This window comes from Hemicordylus capensis, chromosome 4 (assembly GCF_027244095.1).
Source record: "Hemicordylus capensis ecotype Gifberg chromosome 4, rHemCap1.1.pri, whole genome shotgun sequence".
NCBI classification, from domain to species: Eukaryota; Metazoa; Chordata; class Lepidosauria; order Squamata; family Cordylidae; genus Hemicordylus; species Hemicordylus capensis.
Genome location: NC_069660.1, coordinates 209,389,340 through 209,411,809, shown reverse-complemented (window position 1 = coordinate 209,411,809; position 22,470 = coordinate 209,389,340). Strand labels below are relative to the sequence as shown.

Sequence of the window (22,470 nt, the reverse complement as noted above, 5' to 3'; positions counted from 1 at the left end):
GTTTGGTTTCCATTTGTGTCAAAACAAATAAGATGGAAATCTTATGGAAATGGAAATAGAAATCAAATGGAATTATACAAATGGAGATCATTTTTGGAACTCCATTATTGCCCATTCATTACCCATTTAGCATTTGCAGTGCAGGAAGCTTACTTTGTTGGACAGGCAGCAGAGATCCTCTGCACAGCTGCCTCCTAGCAGTCACCATTTTATTTTCCTACAATGCACCCCATGCAGCATCAGTCTGGTACACTGTTAGAAAATAGAGTGGCAAATGAAAATGGAGGTTGTCAGAAGGCGACTGAGCAGAGGACATCAGCTGCCCACCATTACCAGGGATAATGGCAACTGAAAGCAAGAAGAAAGGGAGTGATGGGAGAGCTCACAAACAAATGTAATGGAACAACCACACCCACACAAAAGTATATATTTTTTCTTTTTAATCCACAAATGAATACCAAAACAAATCATTCTGTAAATAACTGAAACGATGTTGTTGTTGCTGGCTACACTGACATCCTGGCATAACTCTGTTTTCATGTGCAGTTTACAGAGCAGTGCTAGAATTACAGAAGGAACATGAGGGGGCCCTTAATGAAATCCACAAGATCCACTCTCCAACTCCTCTCAGTTTTAGCTCAGTCATGGCCCGCTGTAAAGTTGTGCCATCGAGACGCTGTCGAATCCTGGTGACCACAGAGCCATGTGGTTTTCTGAAGTCTTCTAAAAACAGTAACTAGGGGGCTGTTTAAAAAAAAAAAAAGGCAGAGGGCAGGCCCCCTCTGGATTACACCTTACCCTTTCTCCTAGGTAATTTGAGCACATAAGACAAGTGCTATTCCACAAAAGCAAGATCTGGAGTACACAAGCCACAAAGTCAGCAATAGGGGCTTGGATCTGTGCAGGAAACTGCTCTTCATGTGACACCACTTCCTACTTATTTAGTATAGAAGATTCAGAAGGAATAATAAGTACCCGGAAGTATCCAGTCCAACAACTCTACATCTGTCATGCAAGACATGATAACTGCAGGAGGAAAACCAGTTGTTCTAGTAAGAACTACTTTCCTTTCACCGGCTCTACAACTGGACTAAATCCAATTCAAATTGCGGTCCACATGTTAGATCTCTTGCACCTCAAATGTTCATGCATCCGCCATCTTGCATCGGGGTGAATGACATCATCACTACACCATTGAGGTGTCCCTACAACTGTACCCAATTTGGTTCATATTGGTCCAGGTGTTGTGAAGTTGATGGGTGGGGGGTGGGACACACACAGACAGAGAATGCTGGGTGATCTCATAAGCCTATTGAAAAGTAGGCTAAAAAGGGCTCTTGTTGCTATGCATCTTTCCAAGCCTCTCTGAATGGTCTCTGCTTCAAGCATTTCTGTGAAGTGGGAAAAGTCCAGTAAATACATACATACAATAAATAAATTAAACTAGTGGACCCGGGCACAGAGCATCTGCACCTTTAGTTGGGTCCAGCCGTCCCCCCCATGCCGCCGTTGCCATCTCACCCCGGGGGACCAGGGCCAGGCTGTCCTGCCGCTGCCTCCTTCCACTTCGCTGACGTCCTCCTCCTTGGGATGGCGGGGCTTTGCCCGCCGCCCGTCCTCCTCCCGCTGCCCATCATCCTCTTGCCCGCCGCCCCATCCAACTTCTGGTGCACACTCTTCCCTCCCACCCTTGCATGTGTCGCCCCCTCTGGGCCCACCATTGGTCACGGCTGCAGAGCTTGCCACATCTCCACGCATCCCCTCTACAGGAATTAATTTATATAAATCCAAGATCTGTCTACCTCAGCCACTTCCACCAACAACAGCTGCAACTAAGCATTATACCCTAATGGGTCTATTATTAGGTTCAGATTTCACACAGAAGCCGACTGCTTCTGCCTGAAGCTGAGGGTCAGAAAAGGGTTGATGGTCACTTCCTACCAGTACTTCTAGACCTTGAACCAACACCTGCATCTCTCTTTGAGTGCATTAAGGCAGACTGTGCATTAAGATCCGGCCTTTGTTCATACTGCTGCAAACTTGTCCTGGATTCCTCCTCTGTATGTGTGATGAATGGCATGTTGTTGCCGACACTAACCCCAGGTTTCCCCAAGCTGCTGAGGAGGCTGCCATTAAGGAACAGTATATGTACTGGCACATAAGGCACAGTTCCACCATTACACCTAAAAATACATCTTCAAAGAAATGGGCGTGGTTTCACATTTTCCTGCAGATCTCTTTTAGTTTAAATAAATATACTTTGAGACCCATTCACTTGAACTTTATGGAGAATGAAAGAAAGTTCCATTTATGTCCATACATCTGTCTGATACCTGTCATGCGATTTAAAACCATCATGAAAAAGGAAAAATAAACCCCAATTAGAGACAATCACACAACTGCTTCCTCAGCATTTCTGAGTATTTCTATGCCTAACCAGATCATCTGGGAACCATTGACTGCCAGTAGCTAAGTTCTTGCCCCTCCAGATCTAATAGCAGGGATTTACTCAGATCTGCCTGTTTGTGCCTTTGGAGTTTGCTCTCATGGCAGCTGGCCAGTCCTTGAGTCTAGTGACCTTAAAAACACACCGTATAAGCCTCATTCATTTAATTTAGCATCTGATTAACTTTTTCTGGTTCTGATTTAATCGCTGCTAAAGTTGTTGAAGAAATAGCACACCCTCCAATTGTACCTGTATAATAAGTCAAGTACCTATTTTCTCACACTGTGTACCTGCTGCTGACATGTATAATACTTTCTATCTAAAGGCTTATCTCGTCTATCAGTCAAAGCATGCCCCAACGGTTTTGGTTTTTGTCTTAAGCCCTTGTGGGATAGTCTGGTAGGCCAGATAGTCTGGTAGGCCATAATATCCAGAGCTGATCTAAATGTCTGATGGCACACAAGGCCTGGAATGCTGGCTGGTGTGTCTCCATTGCAAAGCGGCAGCAGCAGGACAATTTGTAAGAGCCAGTGTGGCAAGGTGATGTGAATGATGGACTAAAGTGAGCAGAGGAGCTCTTACCCCTGGACTTTGAGGCCGAGGTCCAGGGCCTCCACACCCCTGGGGGCCCCCAAGTTGTCTTTAGTCTGTCCTGGGTGGTGTGGTTTGTGCCCTCAAGAACCTATGTGTTAAAAAATGTTTAACTTGCAGAATGTGTGGGGTGGGGTGGGGGGCTCCAAAGGCCTTTAGGTCCAGGCTCCAACATTTCCTCTGAGGGTGAGGGAGACTTGGGTTCAAATCCCTCCCCTAAGCCAGGAAGTTCACTAGGTGACCTTGGACCAGCCATTATCTTTCAGTCTAAACTCCCTCGCAGGGTTGGTGTGAAACTACAGAGCATGGGGGAGGAATCACACGCACCACCCTGAACTTCTGCATGCAGAGGAAGAAGGAAGCAACCATTAACCACAGCAGCAGCTCGGGAGCTCGTGTAGCTTAGGCTGGGCCTGGCATGATTCATGCATAGGAAGGCATTAAAAGTACATGTTGAGATGGCATGCAAGATACAAGATAAAAGAAAGGCATTTGAGAAGTATCCTGAACCAGGTACCAGTCACCAGCTCTTGGGTACAGAACTGATCACAGGTAACAAAGATAAAAACACAGTTAAAAGTAGTTTATATGAAATGGATTTTTAAAAAAAATTATTTTAAGGATTGATGATGATAGGTCTTTAGAGCAAGGCTGAAATGGGAAATTCTGGAAGGGAAGCAGGATGGCAACCATCATCAGGAAGGTAGGCCCAGGAACTCAAGGCAGGAAACAGATAAGCAGGCAAAACTGGAACCATATACTGGTGATGGGCAACAACAAGGAATTCAAGACAGGAACCAGGAAAACAGGGCAGCTACAGGATATGGGGATCAAGACTGACTGAATGAATCAGGGAGATGAACTCAAATCCAAAGACAAGTTTAGAGAGGGTTTTTGTTGTTGTTGTTTTAAAGCTGGCCAGAACTACAGTCTCTTGTTTTCTGCAAACCTGAACTAGAACTATATTTCTAAACATGCAAACAACAACTTGCTTAAAATAAGTGGCTCAATAAGTAGAAGCTCAGGGGGATGTTTTGATGGTGGTATGAAAGGGTCTCTCTCTCTCTCTCTCGCCTCCACCCTCACTCCAGTCCTAGAAAGGCAAACAAAATATTGTTTCCCCCAATGACAGATTAAGGTTTGGAAGGAATCCCCTCAAATTTGTAGGTGACACAGAACTGGGGGAGACAGCCAACACGTCAGAAAACAGGAATAAAATTCCACATGACATTCACAGATGGAAAACTGGGCTGAAATTAACACAGCAAAATTCAGAAGAGACAAATACAAAGTTCTGCACTTGGGCAGAAACAAAAATCAAATGTATATGATAAGTATAAGATGGAGGATACCCGGCTTTCCAGGAATACATATGAAAGGGATCATAGGATTGCAATCGATCACAAGCAATGTTCTCTCTAATGTTCTTCCATCTGTGCACTGAACAGGTTTTGTCCTGGGAGGCAGTGTGTGTGCATGTGCATTCAGAATGGGGCCTTCCTGATTCAACTTGAGCGGGGCTCTAACATTAACTGAACAGACATACAAAAACTTGTGTGTGTGCACACATGTGCACACCTTAGAAGGAACACTGATCACAAGGTGAACGAGAGTTAGCAGTGTGAGTTTTAGGCCGTCTTGATAGAACCATAGTTTCCAAGTCACAAGATGGTATAGTTCCACTTTATTCTATTCAGATGTATTTTGAATATACCTGAATATAATATTCAGATGTAATTTGGAGTATTTTTTAAGCAAGATGTCGACAAACTGGAAAGGGTGGAGAAGAGGGCAATGAAGATGTTAATGAGTATGGAAAACAAGGGAAGGTTGAAGGACACTGGGATGTTTTTAAAACACCTGAAGGGCTGTTGCATAGCATTCAAAGGCTTGTTCTCTGCTCCTCCAGGGGACAGGATTAGACCTAATGTATTTAAATTACAGAAGGTCAAATTTTGATTGAACCTTAGAAGCAGCTTCTTATGTTAAGAGCAGTTCAGGAATGGAATTCCCTTCACAGGAGTTCTTCAAGAGGCGGCTGATCAGGCATCTCCCAGGGATACTGTCGCTCTGGCTTTCCTGCATCGAGCCGGGGATTGGATCGGTGACCTACAAGGGCCACCCCTGACTACGATTCTGAGAGAGCCTATTTCTCAGAGGAGAGACAAACAGGAGCAGGAGAAAACGCTCTGGGACTGGTAGTTCTCTAGTCTCCTGCGTTTATTTTGACTCCACACACAAGCAGCTTTTCTTAGCTAAAGACAAAAGGAAAACTCATCTGTGGACTAGTTTGGAAGTAATTAATGGAATGATGGGATGTGACTGGCTCCAACCACCTCAAATTATGACTCTGAACTATTTCTCAGTGTTTAGAATTCTGGGAAGCAAGAGACACCAGGTCAAAGAGAGGCCCACAAACATACTGGCCAACATCCTAACTGTGAGGAGTGGCTGTGTGCAAAGCACCTCTATAGCATTAGTAACCCAGAGTCTTCCTGTGCAGGCAGGAGACAATTTTAGCCTATCCCTAATTTCCCCAGGAAATTGGAAATTCAGCACCCATAAATATATCCCTGAGGACTCAACAACCCTCATATTTGTGACTTTTAAAGTGTGCTTCAAGAGGAAGGAGAGATTGGGGAAAAAATGACCCCACAGTCTGCACAATGGGACTGTAGATTCATAAATGCTGCTGAGACACTTTGCATGCAGAGCCTCTGCATGGTTAGTGAGGATGTTGGTCACTGGCCCTACTTGGTTCATTGTTGTTAATGCACCTCATTTCACTGAATCTCAGTGAAAATACAAACACAAGAATTGGCTTGCTAGAGAAGACAAAGAGGGGATTCTCACGATCGGGCAAAACCAGGCTAAAGGAGCCTAGCCCACTTTTGCCCGATCGTCTACTACCACAGGAGCTGCGCAGCTCCCGGCAGCAAACCCTCCTAATTCCCTCTGCCCTTAGATGAGGTTAGCAGAGTGAGCGTTCCGCTAACCCCATCTTTTTGATCGTGGGCTGCGGCTCCGCCCTGTGGCAACACATGAGGAGAGCTCCACCGGGAGGCTGAAACAAGCCTCCCGGCCCTGGGGGTCTCTCCAGGATGCCCCACACACTTGCGTGGGGCATCCTGGAACTGTTCTGGATGGGGTCACACTTCCCCAGACAGAACAGGTACGCAGTCTGGGGGTGTTTCTGGATCCGAGCCTCTCCCTGGTCTCCCAGGTTGAGACGGTGGCCAGGGATGCCTTCTATCAGCTTCGGCTGATACGCCAGCTGTGTCCGTTTCTTGAGATAAACGACCTCAGAACAGTGGTACCTCTGCTGGTCACCTCCAGACTGGATTACTGCAATGTGCTCTATGTGGGGTTGCCTTTGTATGTAGTCAGGAAACTACAGCTGGTTCAGAATGCAGCAGCCAGATTGGTCTCTGGGTCATCTCAGAGAGACCATATTACTCCTGTATTGAAAGAGTTACACTGGCTGCCGATAAGTTTCTGGGGTGAAATACAAGGTGCTGATTATAACCTATAAAGCCCTAATCAGCTTGGGCTCTGGGTATTTGAGATAACATCTTCTTCATTATGAACCCCATTGCCCATTGAGATCATCTGGAGAGGTCCGTCTGCATTTGCCACCAGTTCGTCTGGTGGCTACTCGGGGACAGGCCTTTTTTGCTCGCGCCCTGAAGCTTTGGAATGTGTTCCCTGCTGAAATAAGAGCATGCCCATCTTTGACATTAAAAAAAAAAAGTCTTTAAAGACACATCTGTTCACCCAGGCTTTTAATTAAATACTGTTTTAATAGCTTTAACATTGATTTAAAATGTTAAATTGTTGTAATGTTTTAACTTTTTTCAGTCATTTATTTTAACTAATGTTTTAATTTTTTGTTATTTATTTTGTTTTGTTGTAAACCACCCAGAGACACAAGTTGGGGGTGATCTAAAATAGGTGATAGCTAGATAGATAGCTAGATAGATAACTTCTCGAAGCTCACAAACAGGCAAGTTAGCTACCACCAGTTGATTTATCCCCAGCATCTGGTAGTCTGCTATATACTGCCTTTGAACACTGAGATTCCATTTAGTTGCCATGGCCAAAATCCTTTGATAGACCTCTCTTCTGTACATTTGTCTACTCCTTTAAAAAGCCATTTAAACTGCTGACTAACATCACATCCTGTGGTTCTGTATGTTAATAATGCACTGTACTTTCCTTTGAGAGTCCTAAACCTATTCCCAACCACTGAATGTCCCCGGCAGTGTTCCCTCTAAGCAGAGGTGCACCTAGGTAATTTTGGAGCCTGGACCTAAAGGCCTTTGGAAGGTACCCCCTACCCACTGCAAGTTAAACATCATCCCCCTACACACACACACACACACACACACACACAATTTAACACATAGTTTCTTAAGGGCACAAAGAGCAACTGAACTCACAAGACTGTACGGATATAAAACAGGTAGATTTGTGCCAATATCATTAGCAGAAACATTTCAACACTCAACTTAACATATTCCCATCCTACATATTTCTTTCCCCACTCTGTCTCTAAAGCACCTGGCGCAGGTCATAATCGCACTCGGCCACCTGCAGCGTGGGCTGGCACACCACCCAGGACAGACAAAAGAGGATTTGGGGGGCATCAGGGAGTTTGGAGGCCCTGGACTTCAGCACCAGAGTCCAGGGGTAAGAACGCCTCTGCCCCTCAGGCGTGTACCTGTGTGTACACTCACACTTTTTAAAAATGTCTGCTCAGCCAATGAGTTAGATAGCACTCGGGTTGAATCAGGAAGGTCCAACTCTGAATGCACATGTACATACACTGTCATGATACTGCCACCCAGAACAAAATTCATTCCACACACAGTCTGGGAGTTCTTCTGGATCCACACCTCTCCCTAGTTTCTCAGGTTGAGGTGGTGGCCAGGGGTGCTTTCTATCAGCTTCGGCTGATATGCCAGCTACGCACATTTCTTGAAATAAATGCCGTCAAAACAGTGGTACATTTGTTGGTAACCGCCAGACTTGACTTCTATAATGTGCTGTATGTGGGGCTGCCTTTGTACGTAGTCCAGAAACTTCAGTTGGTTCAGAATTTGGCAGCCAGGTTGGTCTCTGGGTCATCTTGGAGAGACCACATTACCCCGCTGTTGATGGAGCTACACTGGCTGCCAATACGTTTCCGGGCAAAATACAAAGTGCTAGTTATAGCCCCTGCTAGTTATAAGCCCCTGCTTACTGGGCAAAGAGGCACCGTTTAACGTGGTGATCCTCTTTATTTAGTAGGGGGAGAGTAACTTGCCCTATCCACCCCCAGCACAGTACCTCCAGGGACTGTTGCCGGTGTCTATCTTATGTTTCTTTTTAGATTGTGAGCCCTTTGGGGACAGGGATCCATCTTATTTATTTGTTATTTCTCTGTATAAAATATTTGGAAGGGTGGTATAGAAATTGAATGAATCAATGAATAAATAAATAAAATGGCTTAGGCCCTGGGTATTTAAGAGAGCGCCTTCTTCACTATGAGCCCCACTGCCCATTGAGGTCACTTGAGGAAGTCCGCCTCCAGTTACCACCAACACGTTTGGTGGCTACACAGAGACGGGCCTTCTCGGTCGCTGCCCCGAGATTGTGGAATGCGCTCCCTACTAAGATACAAGCCTCCCTATCTCTGGCAATTAAAAAAAAAACTTCTGAAAACCCATCTCTTCAACCAAGCTTTCTCAGCTTTTTAAAATTTGTTTTTAAATTATTCTGGCTATTTGTTTTATGATGTTTTAATTGTTAATTATTGTTGTTTTACACTGTTTTGTAATTTGTTTTAATTGATTTTAATGGTTTTGTTTTCATGTAAACCACTCTGAGCCTTTTGGAAGGGCGGTATAAAAAATAAATAAATAAAGAGAGAGAGAGAGAGAGAGAGAGAGAGAGAATACTGGTCCCCAGTTTTAGTATTAGGAGGGCGGCAGTGTAATTATCTGTTTGTGTGCTGTATAGCCATTCACAATTTTTAAGATGTTATGACCACTCTTTAACTGTCTTTTCTTCAAAACTGAAAATATGCGAATACTTTAGATTTTTCTCACAGAAAGCAGTCTGAGGAAGCATTCCAGATATAGGGGCTGTTCACATGACTGCACGGGCAGTGGTGGGGGTGGAGGCAGGGTTCAACCTACCTTCCCACAGATGACCACTCACAGCCTGCGTGGCATGCAAGCCCTGCACCCAGGGGTGTAGTGAGGGGAGAGGGGGCCCATTTTCACCCCTCTTCCTGGTGGCCCTTCGGAGTGCGGGAGATAATGAAAAAAATAGGAAGGGGTGGAGCTGAGGGAGTGGGTTCTTTGAACCCATCCACTCAATTATAGCTACACCCCTGCCCGCACCCACACAACCAACACTGCTGAGAGCAGCGCGGATGAATCTCCATGCATTGCTACTCCTAGCAGCGTGGGTAGACAGAAACTGGGACTCGTTGTCCCAGTTTGTCCCTCGTTGTCCATGGGCTATTAGTAGCCCGGCTCACACATGAGCCTGTAGCCCACACAGATGAATCTCCATGCTGCTTCTGACAGCGCTGGTAGACAGAAGCCTGGACTCATTGTCCCGGCCTCCATGAATCCCACAATGCACCACCTGACACACGTGAGGCATTGGGAATTCCCCCCACAAAGATAGGTGCTCTAGTCTAGGCGACTGTCTCAGTGTGCGGTTGGGCTAGTAGTAGCCTGGCTCACACATGAGCCTGTAGCCCACGTTAAGGGAGCACTCACTCCCTTAACCTTGGCTAACAGCTGCACTAAGAAGCGAGGCCAGGCAGAGTTGCCCCGCCAAGATTGGACCCAGTCCCAGCGGTTCCCTCATAATCTGATAAACACAATTATATACTATTCTAAGTATGGTTTCAAATTATGATTTGGAAACAATTACTGGTTAGCCCTGTCCATAATTTGCCCAGTTTGGACAACATGGCAAATGATGGATAAAGAAAATCAGAAAACGGAGAAGGGACTTTTATTTTTATTATTTAACACACTTCTATACCACCAAAAACCCACGTCTCTGGGCGGTTTACAACAAACAAACAGCTAAAACATTAGTTAAAATACATAACAAAAAAACTTAAAACAGTAGTTAAAACAAAATAAATGACATAGTAAAAGTTAAAACATTAAAACAATTTAAAATTTTAAAACATTTTAAAACGATGCTAAAACTGTTAAAACGATATTTAATTAAAAGCCTGGGTGAATCAGTGCATCTTTAAATACTTTTAAAAAGTTGTCAGAGATGGGGAGGCTCCTATTTCAGCGCTTTCCAAAGCTCAGGGGCAGCAGCCGAGAAGGCTGAGTAGCCACTAAATGAGCCAGTGGCAACTGCACACAGACCTCTCCTGATGATCTCAATGGGCGGTGGGGTTCATAATGAAGAAGACGTTCTCTTAAATACCCAGGGCTCAAGCTGTTTAGGGCTTTATAGATTATAAACAGCACCTAGAATTTTGCCCGGAAACTTATCGGCAGCCAGTGTAGATCTTTAACATAAGAACAGCCCTGCTGGATGAGGCCCAAGGCCCATCTAGTCCAGCATCTTGTTTCACACAGTGGCCCATCAGATGCCGCTGGAAGCCACAGACAGGAGTTGAGGGCGTGCCCTCTCTCCTGCCATTACTCCCCTGCAACTGGTACTCAAAGGCATCCTGCCTTTGAGGCTGGAGGTGGCCCACAGCCCTCCGACTAGTAGCCATTGATAGACCTCTCCTCCATGAAGTCATCCAAACCCCTCTTAAAGCCATCCAGGTTATTGGCTGTCACCACATCCTGTGGCAGAGAGTTCTTTCAATACAGGAGTAATATGGTCTCTCCAAGATGACCCAGAGACCATCCTGGCTGCCGCATTCTGAACCAGCTGTAGTTTCTAGACTACACACAAAGGCAGCCCCACATAGAGCACATTGCAGTAATCCAGTCTGGAGGTTACCATCATATGTGCCACTGTTCTGAGGTCGTTTATCTCAAGAAACGGATGCAGCCGGCGTATCAGCCAAAGCTGATAGAAGGCATCCCTGGCCACTGCCTCAACCTGGGAGACCAGGGAGAGGCTCGGATCCAGAAGCACCCCCAGACTGCATATCTGTTCCTTCTGGGGAAGTGTGACCCCATCCAGAACAGGCAGATCAATCTCATTTCCAGAGTTTTTCGACCCCGCACAACGAGTACCTCCATCTTACCTGGATTCAGTCTCAGTTTGTTATCCCTCATCCAGCCCATTACCTCCTCCAGACAGGCATTTAGGAAGCACCCCTAGACTGCGTACCTGTTTCTTCCAGGGAAGTGTGACCCCATCCAGAACAGGCAGAACAAAATCATCTCTCGAGTTCCGACCCTGTACAATGAGTACCTCCGTCTTAGCCGGATTCAGTCTCAGTATGTTATCCCTCATCCAGCCCATCACCGACTCCAGGCAGGCATTTAGGGAGGTTATGCCCTCTCCCGATGATGCTGACATGGAGAGAAATAGATTTGGGTGTCATCAGCATACTGATAGCACCCTGCACCAAATCTCCTGATGATCTCTCCCAGCAGTTTCATGTAGACGTTAAACAACATCGGAGACAATATGGAGCCCTGAGGGACACCATACAAAAGTTCAGATTTTGAAGAACAACAGTCTCCAAGGAACACCATCTGGAACCTGCCCGAGAGGACTTGGTGCCTCCCAAGCAGGGAGGAAGGAATGGGAAGGGAAATAGGGAGACCATGAGCACAGAGTACAGCACCTGGAATCCTTCCAGCTCACAAAAGTGCAAACACAGTTGTTTCATATTAATTCATTTTTATTCCCCCCCCCAAATGATTTTAGCAATTAAGAAAAACAATTGAAACATTTGTGCAATAAAATCCTAGAGTGTAAACTGTTCAGCTAACCATTATTTACACCTCCAAGGGCTGCTACTGTCTACGCTCACACACCAAAGGTGTTGCTACGAGGCATGCCGCCAAAAGCCAATAGCTATTAAATTTCACTAGTCAATTTATTAGAATATAATTAAAGCCTCAGGAAAACACTGTAGAAATTATAAAGTATGGATATTTGTTTTATTGGAGTATTAACAGAGTTGTTTAAACTGTGAAAGGGAAAAGGTGATTTGGGGCATAAAAATAGAACCCATCTTGATTCACTTAAAACTGATTCGAGAACAGTAATGGAAAACGGACTGTAGACAGCTTCCTTGCAGGTCTCCCTTCTAAAGGAGAAAGGAGATTAGACTACAATACAATACAGCAGGAATGTTGCATCAAGATTGCTTTCAGGATGAAAAATACTTAACTGCCATTTTCTTGCACTGATAGACAATTATTAATAGCTTCTGGGATAATGTATACAGAATTCACTCCACATCCCCAAACTAAAGCACCTAATCCTGCAGAAATCAAACGGCATCCATATTTTTAATTTACACACAAAGACACACACACACCCCGTCAATACTTTAAATAAAACACGTTAAGTCGTCAAAAGTTATACACATACATTATCTCAATAATCCTTACAACAGTCCTGCAGGGTAAGTGGGTATAAGTACTGTTTGATTTTTATCCTGCTTTTTGACCAGAGTTCCCAAAATGGATGGCAATATCAATAAATCCACCAAAATTTCCATAGACATCTCATGGAAGGCATTTTATTTATAGATGTATATGCCGCTCTTCCTCCAAGGAGCCCAGAGCAATGTATGTGGTTATGTTTATCCTCACAACAAGCCTGTGATGTAGGTTAGGCTGAGAGATACATGGCTGGCCCAAGGTCACCCAGTGAGTTTAATGGCTGAATGGGGATTTGAACTTGGGTCCAGTTCTTAGCCAAATCAATGCAGGAGGTCTGGTTCTCTGACAGAGAGGGAGAGTCAGTCTGTCCCCATACATCAGACATGGAGTTAAGGCTAAGAAATACTGACCTGACAAAAGTCTCCTCAGTTTGTGACCGAGGTGAAATTTGAACCAGGGACTTTTCAGCGCATACTTTTATGCTGCAGACCTAAGAATACTTAGTACCAGGGAGAATCAAAGTGAATTAAATGTGACTTAGTTCTGAATAAACATGTTTAGGATTAGGTTGTAGGCTGCTAGGCTAACACTGGCTCACATAGATATACGTGTGTGAACACTTGCAAACATGTGCACATGCATGTGCACACATGCATACACACCAAGTTTTTGTTCCTCTTTAAAGTGAACAGGAAAGAGAATCCAGGATGGACCTATGCAGATATGATAGAAACAGGCTTGATTATTATAGCTGGAGTCACCAAGGTCAGGTGTAGCCTCACTTGAATGGTTTCTCCAAATACACGCTTTCACTTTTACCCATAAAAGTGGAGAAGGGAAAATAGAACATTGTACTGGGTAACCTATCTTCTGCCCTCACACTGAATGACTCATCCACCACCAACAGGGAAATTAGTGTCACTCTTCCCCTGCTACCCCCACTAGGGGTGTGCACAGACCACATGTGGCGGTTTGGCCTGAATTCGAACCAACTTGCCGGTCTGTGAACTGGTTCGTCAGATCGATTGGCTGGGCAGATCGATTGGCTGGGCAGCTTGAACTGGTTCACAATTGAACAGGTCAAACTGCCTAGTTAATGGTGGACCAATCCGTCAGTTCAGACCATGCACACCTTCACCCCCCACCTCCAGGATTTGAGGAAGAGGGTATCTTTCCCTGACTTTTGCCTTTAGTAAGTATAGATATTTAAAAACTCAGAAAATAAAACACATCATCCAACTGCCAAATTAATTCTAGTCATGAAAAGCCAGGCCCATTTGAAAGGACAAGTGCATCTGAAAGTCTCCTTGACTTTGGGAAATCTTGTTCTACTGACAGCACACAGGTGGTGTCATCAAGAAGACATTTTTCCAGGCAAACTTAGTGACATGACCTGGTGAAGAAGGCAGGCTGTTACACCAGGTGATCTGGACTTCTTTTAATCATTGAGATATTCCAAGAGGAGCAAGGGGGAGATGTTGAGTTATAAAGTGAATGACGGAAAGAACTAGCCAAGAGTAAGGTTATACGCATGCCGTACTCCTGGGTCAACAAGTACATTCCCTGCATTCCCTTTTCTCAAGATGGTCTCTTGTGCCCTTCTCCTTCTCTTTCCTTGTGATACAACACACACACCCCTATATCATGGGATCATACAACCTTATGATGCAGCAATAACAATGATATAAATAGAAAAGAAAAAAGAAGGGAAGGGGGAGAAACTGGGTATGGAAGAATATTCTAAGAACAAATCCAAGTTACTTCAGGAGCAATTATTGCCATTTAATAAAACCAGAAATAGAAGCTTGTAAGAACAAAGCTAAATATCCTTTATTAAGCTGAATTAAGTAGAACATTGGCTTAGATCTAGAGAAGTGCAAGTAGAGTTTTGTTTACACAATGGAGCTTTCCCACCACATCCCCCTCCCCTCTGCAGCCCCTTGAGCTCTCGAAAAGCCACTTCTTACGGTCAGGAGAGCCTCTTGAATGGTCTGAGATATGACATGAGGCGCTGCAGCATAGATGGATCTGAGGAAATCTGAGACCCCCCCCCCCGACTTTGCCCGAGTGGACCCGTCTTCTGCTCATACAAGGGACTCTCTGGATCCAAGCCAATGTAAAATAAATCCTAAAATATGCGGCTTTCTTAAAGAGGTCTCATTCTAAAAATGTGGCGAGTGGGGGGGCGGCGACGACAAATAAGGACACACTGGTTCTCATTCTTCAGATGAGAACCAGATGTGATGGTGGAGGGGATGGTATAAGTTTGATTGTGCCAGCACAACATGAGGGGGATATTTTTATGCTCTGGCATGAGACTTGAATTCACCCATCTGAAACACATGTTGACGCTAGTCACGCAGATGACTGTGGCAATCGAGTGGTGTATCGCTTGTGCCAACTTGGGAAACTGGAAAGGAAACAGCTCCATTAGTCTTGTTTTTCCACATAAGTACTTGGGCAGCAAGCAAATGGCAACTGGAACACAGAATCCGTGCATCCTTAAAGCTCACTGAAAAGCCTGACCTTGGCCTACATCCAAAGCTCACATTTTATTACCATCCTCATATCTGCCCATTTTCAGGTTTTTAAATCATATGTCAGGTTTGGGTTTTAAAACAGCTACATCTTATGTCCCCCCGTCCCCACCCCCCGCATAAAATATAAATAAATTCAAGTTCAGTGATCTAATATCCCGATCAGCTTGTGAGAGTAGCTCTATTCAAATATCAATAAAAGAAGATGGTGTACTCATTTCTAGTGTCTCAAATGGGGCCAGAAGTCCTGCCCGCGCCCCGCGACACTCACCCCCTGCAGCCTGTAGTTCATGATTACATGTTCAGCCTGTTTCCATTCCGTGATCAGGTGGCTGGGGTGCTCAAGGCTCCTGATCACAGAAGTGGTGTTTGCCTCTTCAGATGAACGTCGCTGCAATCATGAGTGGCAGGCTGCAAGGGAGAGTTATAGGGCCAAGGTGGGACTTCTAGCCCCATTTGGAAAACTGTACGTGAGTACAACCTCTTTTTAATTAATTTTTAATTAATAGGACTTATGTCTCTTACTCATATTCTTTAGTTATTTATAATATCTTAGCCACCTCAGTGGTTAGCTGCCCACAGTTATTAGGCAGCTGACCAATGCAACGTCCTTTAATTTTCACCAAGCAGGACAGACTTATTTGTGTAAATGCAAGAAAAGGACACAAATTTATTCTGGATTAATTAATCTGGAATAACTATCAGTTCATAGTTCTGGGTTCACAAAACATGTAAAATCCACAACCCTGAACATGCATTGAAACAGTGGGAAAATATGCATTTTTACCACCATGTTAGGGTTCCTTCCTTTTTATAAGCCCTGCTTCTAACAACCACCTGACACTCAGAAATGTGATGCTTTTCCTCGCATGGTGCTGGAGTGATGAAAGGCTCTGGAATCTTTATTTCATTGGAAGGTTGCATATAATGTACTAGCCCATTTGGTGAAATAGATTATACCAAGAGGGATTGGTTCAAGCAGGCAAGCTAGGTTGAGAGAGTGTGTGAGTGGCCCAAGATCAACTAAGGAGCTTCATGGCTGAGCAGTGATTTCAACTCAGGTCTCCTGGATCCACTATATTATACTGGTCGTCTTTTCACAGTTGTACATTAATCAACTAACTTCTTTCTACTTATAATTAACCCATACTTTCCTAGTGCTTCTCTATTAAACTTATTACAGACCTTATGGGTAATGAATTACTGCCAGGAGTCAACAACCACGACAGACCATTTGCTTTTGGTACACATGGGTGAGGCCCCAATCAAACTTGTCTTGTTAGTTATTCACTCAGCATATTTAAATGAGTGCTGTTTTTCTGCTTCATTTGATAAGCACAAAAAAGGGAGGGTCTAGCCACTGAGCACCATCCAGAAAAACACCCATTCACAGAGCAGAGTAACAGGAACTTCTCAAACTCAGAGTTTTGCAGAAGCAAAACTGCACGTGGTTTTCCTGGAGAGAGACAGTGATGCGTTGGAGGAGAGGAGAAAGATAGAGAGGGGGTGATCCTGAGACTGGAGATCAGCAGTTCTGTTCATCACCATAACCTATGTGGCATAGTTAACATTACAGCGGCTAGGGAGTTTGGAACAGAGAGGATTTTGTTATTTTGAAACATGTGCTGAGGTTTTCTGGGATTCGGGACAAAGGCTGGCTTTAGATTTGGAATGCTCAGCTGAAAATGAAAAGGAAGTATGTCACTGTGAGTGATGCAGCAAAGCAGCTGTCCACTATCATGTTACCCTGAGTGAAACTGAACTGAGAGAGGGTTGAGGCAGGGGACCAGCAGCATCAAGACCCAGACCAGGACATTTTGTCTGTTTGGTGTTCTTTAGCTAACAACAACAACACTTTCTAAAGGAAATCAATATAATTCAAGGAATTGAAATTTTGTTTTCCAAGGTTCTGATATTCCGAATTATTATTCTTTAATCTAGTCTTTACAAAGCCACATTGTCCGTAGTCACTGCTCATGCTGTTACTCCAGTAAGCCACATAGCACATGGGAATCATGAGCAAATTTTAGGAAGTCTTTGTAATTGCTCAGTAGAGTAATGGAGGTGGAGGGATGGGTGGAGGGATCCAAATTAGATTTTTAAAGTTTGCTTTTCTTGGTCTTGAGCATCATAAGTATCCACAGGTAGATACCATACAGGATAGATTGTGGCTAAATTGCTAAGATAATTTTCATCTGAGATTTCTTAGTCAACAGGTGGATGCTTGTGATTTTGGCATGGAATTCTTTATGAAAATTCATCAGATAAATAATAAATCAATCATTCCTGTTGGCAATGGAATGATTGATAAACGCAGATTCCCATCTGGCAAAATCCAGAGGCATAGGAGTCAGGCTGTTATAGTAAAACAACAACAGAGAATCCTATGGCAAATTAAAGATGAACAATGTATTGTGGCACAAGCTACCAGAGCCCACTTTGTCTGAAAGTGCTATCCTCAGTTGACAGATACCTCTATACTTGGATATAGACAGAGTGGGGGAGGGAGAGAGTGTTACCACAAAGACAGGGCAGAAGGTCCAGCAATGCAAGACAGGTGTGTCACATTATTTCAGTATATGCCATTTGTAAATAACAGGATCCAATTAAAACAATAAAATTGCCAATCAAGCTAGTGAACCAAACTTAACTAGTGATGAATCGGTAAAGCGAAAGAAACAGTGTGCATAAGAGGGACAATTATTTTCTGTACTGAGCTAGCCACTCCCAGTCTCTCCTGGGCCCAGGTCCGATATTGCTGAGTCTACAAATTAATTCCAACTCAGCAGCTTTGTGTTTCAGCAAAAGTTAGTTATGATTAACTGTCTGATCCTTGGAATCATTACTTGGAATCTCTACTTCCTACTTGGAAGCAATATTTACTGAGTTCAGTGAGTGTGCATCCTAAACCTAAAGCAATCCTATGTTCTTAAATCAATTTAGCTATAATGCTTAATCATTTTACTCCAGTGTAACCACAGGTACATTTATTGGACCATTTTAATGTACTTTATTTTGCTGTTCCAATACCTAGGAAATAGCATTCCATAAATTAAAGTGTCTGGGGAAGCAAAATTAGGATTGTAAGTGCAGTGCATTTTGGAGGATCTCTCTTTATGGATACAGTGGTGAGGGCTTCCTATTTGTCTCCCAGAACAGACAGGAAATATATTTGTTTCATTGTGTGTGTGTATAAATACACACACACTTTTTAATCAGAGTTTTTTCTTTTTTTCAAAGTGCAGTGGCTGGCATCCGGGCTAATTAAGTGCTTGTTCAACAAGCCGAGAATACACTAGTGCAAGATGACTGCATAATTACGTAGTCACTGGGATGCATGAAATTGCATCTTGCACTATTGTGCAAAAGTTGCTTGCAAAACATGAGGCATGCCACAGGTTGTGCACCCTGATGCGCGCACACACACACACACACAAATGCTTTTATGTTAGTGCAACACTAGTCTTGAACACAAGCTCCAGACTTAGAACACCACATTTGTGCAAGTGCTTTATTAGTCTCAGTGCCAGCCAGTATGATTATGGACCCCTCCACCTATTCACCAATCTTCCCCCTCTCTTATTTCTACACCCTAGCAAATGTGTTGATATCTGTGGGAAGCACACTTGTCATTTTAAAGCACCCCTAGTTTATAATTTGTTTTTGGCTGCAGATCATTTTAATCAATACGTATATTAAATCATCTTCAGCTAAGACTATGGCGTATTAAAACTTCAGATCATTTATCTTAATGTTGGGGAAATTTGCCAGTATTTTACCTCTCTGTGTTGAAACTATAAATTATGTTGAAATCATAGTATGTACATGCAAACTGGGTTTGTCTCAACACAGAGCTGACGAGGAAATAAACTGAATGACTTTTCATTGGCACATTCTTCAAGTTCCGGTACCACTTGTCAGAACGAGTAACCTACCTAACTTCAGCCATCTTCAGTTTTAATTTCTTGCTTTTGAGTCAAAGAATTATCAGAAAGGCCGATGAAATTAATTGTTTATCTTTAATTGAAACTGAAGTTGTTGAAGCAAAAGAGATCATTGTGAAGTGCTGTAAAGGCTCATTTTGTGCAAGCAATGAACAAGAAAGGCTCTTACCACAGGAGGGCATGCTTCTTCTCTATCAGTGTGTTCCTCATTGGGCAACTAGCCATAGGCAATGTTACTGGAAAGCATACAAGAAAATTTTAATAAAAATGAGTCAATCTCCCATGTCTGTTTGGCACAGTTTTGAGAAGCACTGGAATAAGATGAAGCTTGTATCTAAAAGTAGTTAATACTATGAATGCAAATTTCTGATCTGGGCCACAATTGGACATAAATTGCTCTTTCGCTTTCCCATTCTGGGAAAGTTGCACACTCATGATCTACAGGATCACAGCCCTGGTTAACAGGATGTTTCTTTTCCCCCTTCTGAGTGGTAGAAAACTCAAAGTCTTTTCAGGATTAAATTCCAGGAGAGCAGCCAGGTTACACCCGATTCTTATGTTATGGGATCAGAGTGGCTGCTGCTTCCCCATGGCACCATTGCACATCGTTCTTGATAACAGAAGAATGTCGAAATTATATGGGAATAGGATCTCATGAGAAGAAACTTGCTTCACAGACCAGTTCAAGGCACAGTAATTGTTCTTTAATTTAATTTTAATTTTTCTTTACACTTGGTCCTGCTGCTTCCACATTTTTCTACATATTTACACCACCAGAAACAACACTGAATGGCATAATGGACAACTGTCTTGCCATCCCGCAAAATAAGAATAGGATCTCAGTCTATCATAGTAAAAACAACAAATACTACAGGAATCTTTTTGTTCCGGGTTAGTTTCTATTGACACAGAGTATCTAGTCATGCTTTTGAGTTAATACGGATTGATAAGGAATAGAAGAAGAGCAGCTGTCAGGCCAACCTCTCCCTAACCTCTTCTTCCAACACTCTAGGGAGCCAATTCCAAACTATTTTTGTTGGTGCCGACTCACATCTGCAGCCACTGAGTGTTATGTCTGGGAAGCCCTTTGTGTTGCATGCAACTGGCCTGCCAAATAGATTTGTAAGGGCCCTTGTTAATGCGAGGCAATCAGATAGGTAAGTGCAGTGAGGGGAAAAAGATCACTATATAAATGAATTTTAACACAATATATTGCTGAGACTTCCCTGTTCAGATATTGTGTTCTATAAGTGTATAATTATCTGTACATGTTTTTGTGTGAATGACTGTACTTACATTCATTTTAGAAGTGAACCTTGTACAGGCCTCTCAAATGCATGGTACAGAAAGGAAGCGTACAGATGGACCTTTTCACCCACAGCCCCAACACCCATGGTTTCACATATCCAACTTGGGGATACACGTTTTTTTTAAAACCGTTAGAATTCATGTATCAGTGGTTCCTAGGGGGCTGGAAATGACCCCAGAGGCCATTTCTAGCCACCATTTTTCTTAAAGGAGCCATTTTATGGCTCTTTAAAAAGATTCCTGTGATTTTTAACATAAAATTGCCAAAACATTTTGTGGGGGGGGGGGCATTGCTTGACAGATGGAGACCTGCAGAGCATGGTATAGTATGTTAATTCTCCAATTTATGCCTTTTTATTTGGTGTGGGGGTTTTTGCCCTTCAGGAACCTACCCCCACCCCCTTTTCCATTGACTTCAGGTCTTGTTATCTGTGGTTCCATTATACATGGTTGTAGCAGAAAACAGAACCCCAAAGACAACAAGGTCCCCTTGTACTGCTATACCTGTGTTCATCATAACATGCGAATACCTGTAACTATATATAGATCTGTACCTGTGTACACTGCACACAGATTGTACAACAAGAGTCTCAAACTCATGAGGGTATTCTTTAAAAAAAAAAAAAACCACTGCCATTTTTAGATACACACACACACACACACACACACACACACTCTTATTTTAAGGATTTTATGTGATTTTGAGTTATTAATGACTGTACATTTCTCTTTTGGTCACTTGACCGTAAATAAATAAAGTAAAGATTGTACAAGTGTTCATTCAACTTATCATGTGAATAGAGCTATATTTTCCACAGACTACATTCACAATGTCTCATGGGAAATAGTTGCTCCCATCAAAGTCAAGAGGAATTATGCTACTGAAGAGAACTAAGAATTAACTGTAATAAATTCTCAATTTCTTTGTTATGGCATTACTTCCCTTCCTCCAACTTTCTCTTTTAACTCTATTCAGAGCAAAGTTATCATATGTTTATCTTGTGCAGCCTGTATTCTAGTTGCACAATAGACAATGGCTGACATGAGAAAATTATACAAGGTAGTCCCCTGAAATTATGTCAAGTTAGGCCCTGTTCAGCTAATATAACCACACATGGACCAGTGACGATAATACATTAGAGTGTTGGATTTGAATTGAGGAGACTTAGCACCAGATACCTCATTCAGCTATGAAGCTCACTGCATGCCTTGGTCAAGTCACTACCTCATGATCTTGTGGGCGATCTCACCTATGTCATCTGCTTCTTAGGAGCACAAACATGTGATGTGAGAAAGAAACATTGGTAGACTTACCATGCAGGGTTCTTTTTCAAGGTATAGGGAGGTCATCCTCAACGTGACGGGTTTATCAGCCTCTGCATGCGCCGAGACAAGACCAATCAAATTTCGGGCAGGCTAGCAGGTAGGTTAGGTAGCTGTCACTCAATCCCCAGGTCCAGTCCTGTCTCGGTCCATTAGACAGCTCTTGGTTTGAGCTCTTGTGTTTTAATTTTTATTTTCTTGGAAATTGGCTCTATTGATCCCATTCGGGCAAGCCTCCCACTTAGGCAACATGCTGAAAGGTTCCCTTTCTGAGGGACTTTTTTCCGAATCAAGGAGCATAGACCCCAAGGGGGCAATCTCCTCAGGCCCCAAGAGACCCCATTTGGTTTCTCCTCAGCGTGATCACACTCCTGGCACACTGACTGAAAGGGCTGGGGCTTATAACCACACAATTATTTATCACCACTGTTTTTTTCTGCCAAGCTGCACCCCCCGTCCCCCAAAAGGTGGCAGGAACAAGCAAACATCTGAAGGAGGCGGAGGGGACTAAAAAGAAAAGGAAGGTTATATGCACGGGGTGGGGTGGGGGGAGAATCCCCTCAGTGAGAGGCTGCAAATTTGGGCGGTTTGCAAGCAGCAGCCTTCCTGATTCCCGCCAAAAGCTCCTGTTGAAGCTGTCGGCCATTTTGAATATGGCTTGATCTGCAATTTTGCCCGTCAGCTGTGCGGCAGCCTCCATTTTGGAAGCCGATACCCCTCAGCGGTCTAGCTTGCTAGCCCCTGCCGTGAGTATAACTGTGCCACCAGTCAGA

The 22,470-nt window shown here is 43.6% G+C and overlaps 1 long non-coding RNA gene across 2 annotated transcripts; it reads right to left on the bottom strand.

Moving 5' to 3' along the window:
* Positions 1 to 441: 441 nt before the first annotated feature.
* On the bottom strand, positions 442 to 22,329 carry LOC128322640 (uncharacterized). Of its 2 annotated transcripts, none has more exons than XR_008305840.1 (4): positions 21,689 to 22,329; positions 19,236 to 19,302; positions 11,354 to 11,538; positions 442 to 1,391 (listed from the first exon to the last, which is right to left on the bottom strand). It is a non-coding gene; the product is annotated as an uncharacterized LOC128322640 (long non-coding RNA). The 2 variants fall into 2 exon arrangements; XR_008305841.1 differs by lacking the exon at positions 21,689 to 22,329 and adding an exon at positions 21,554 to 21,674.
* Between the last annotated feature and the right edge of the window lie 141 nt (positions 22,330 to 22,470).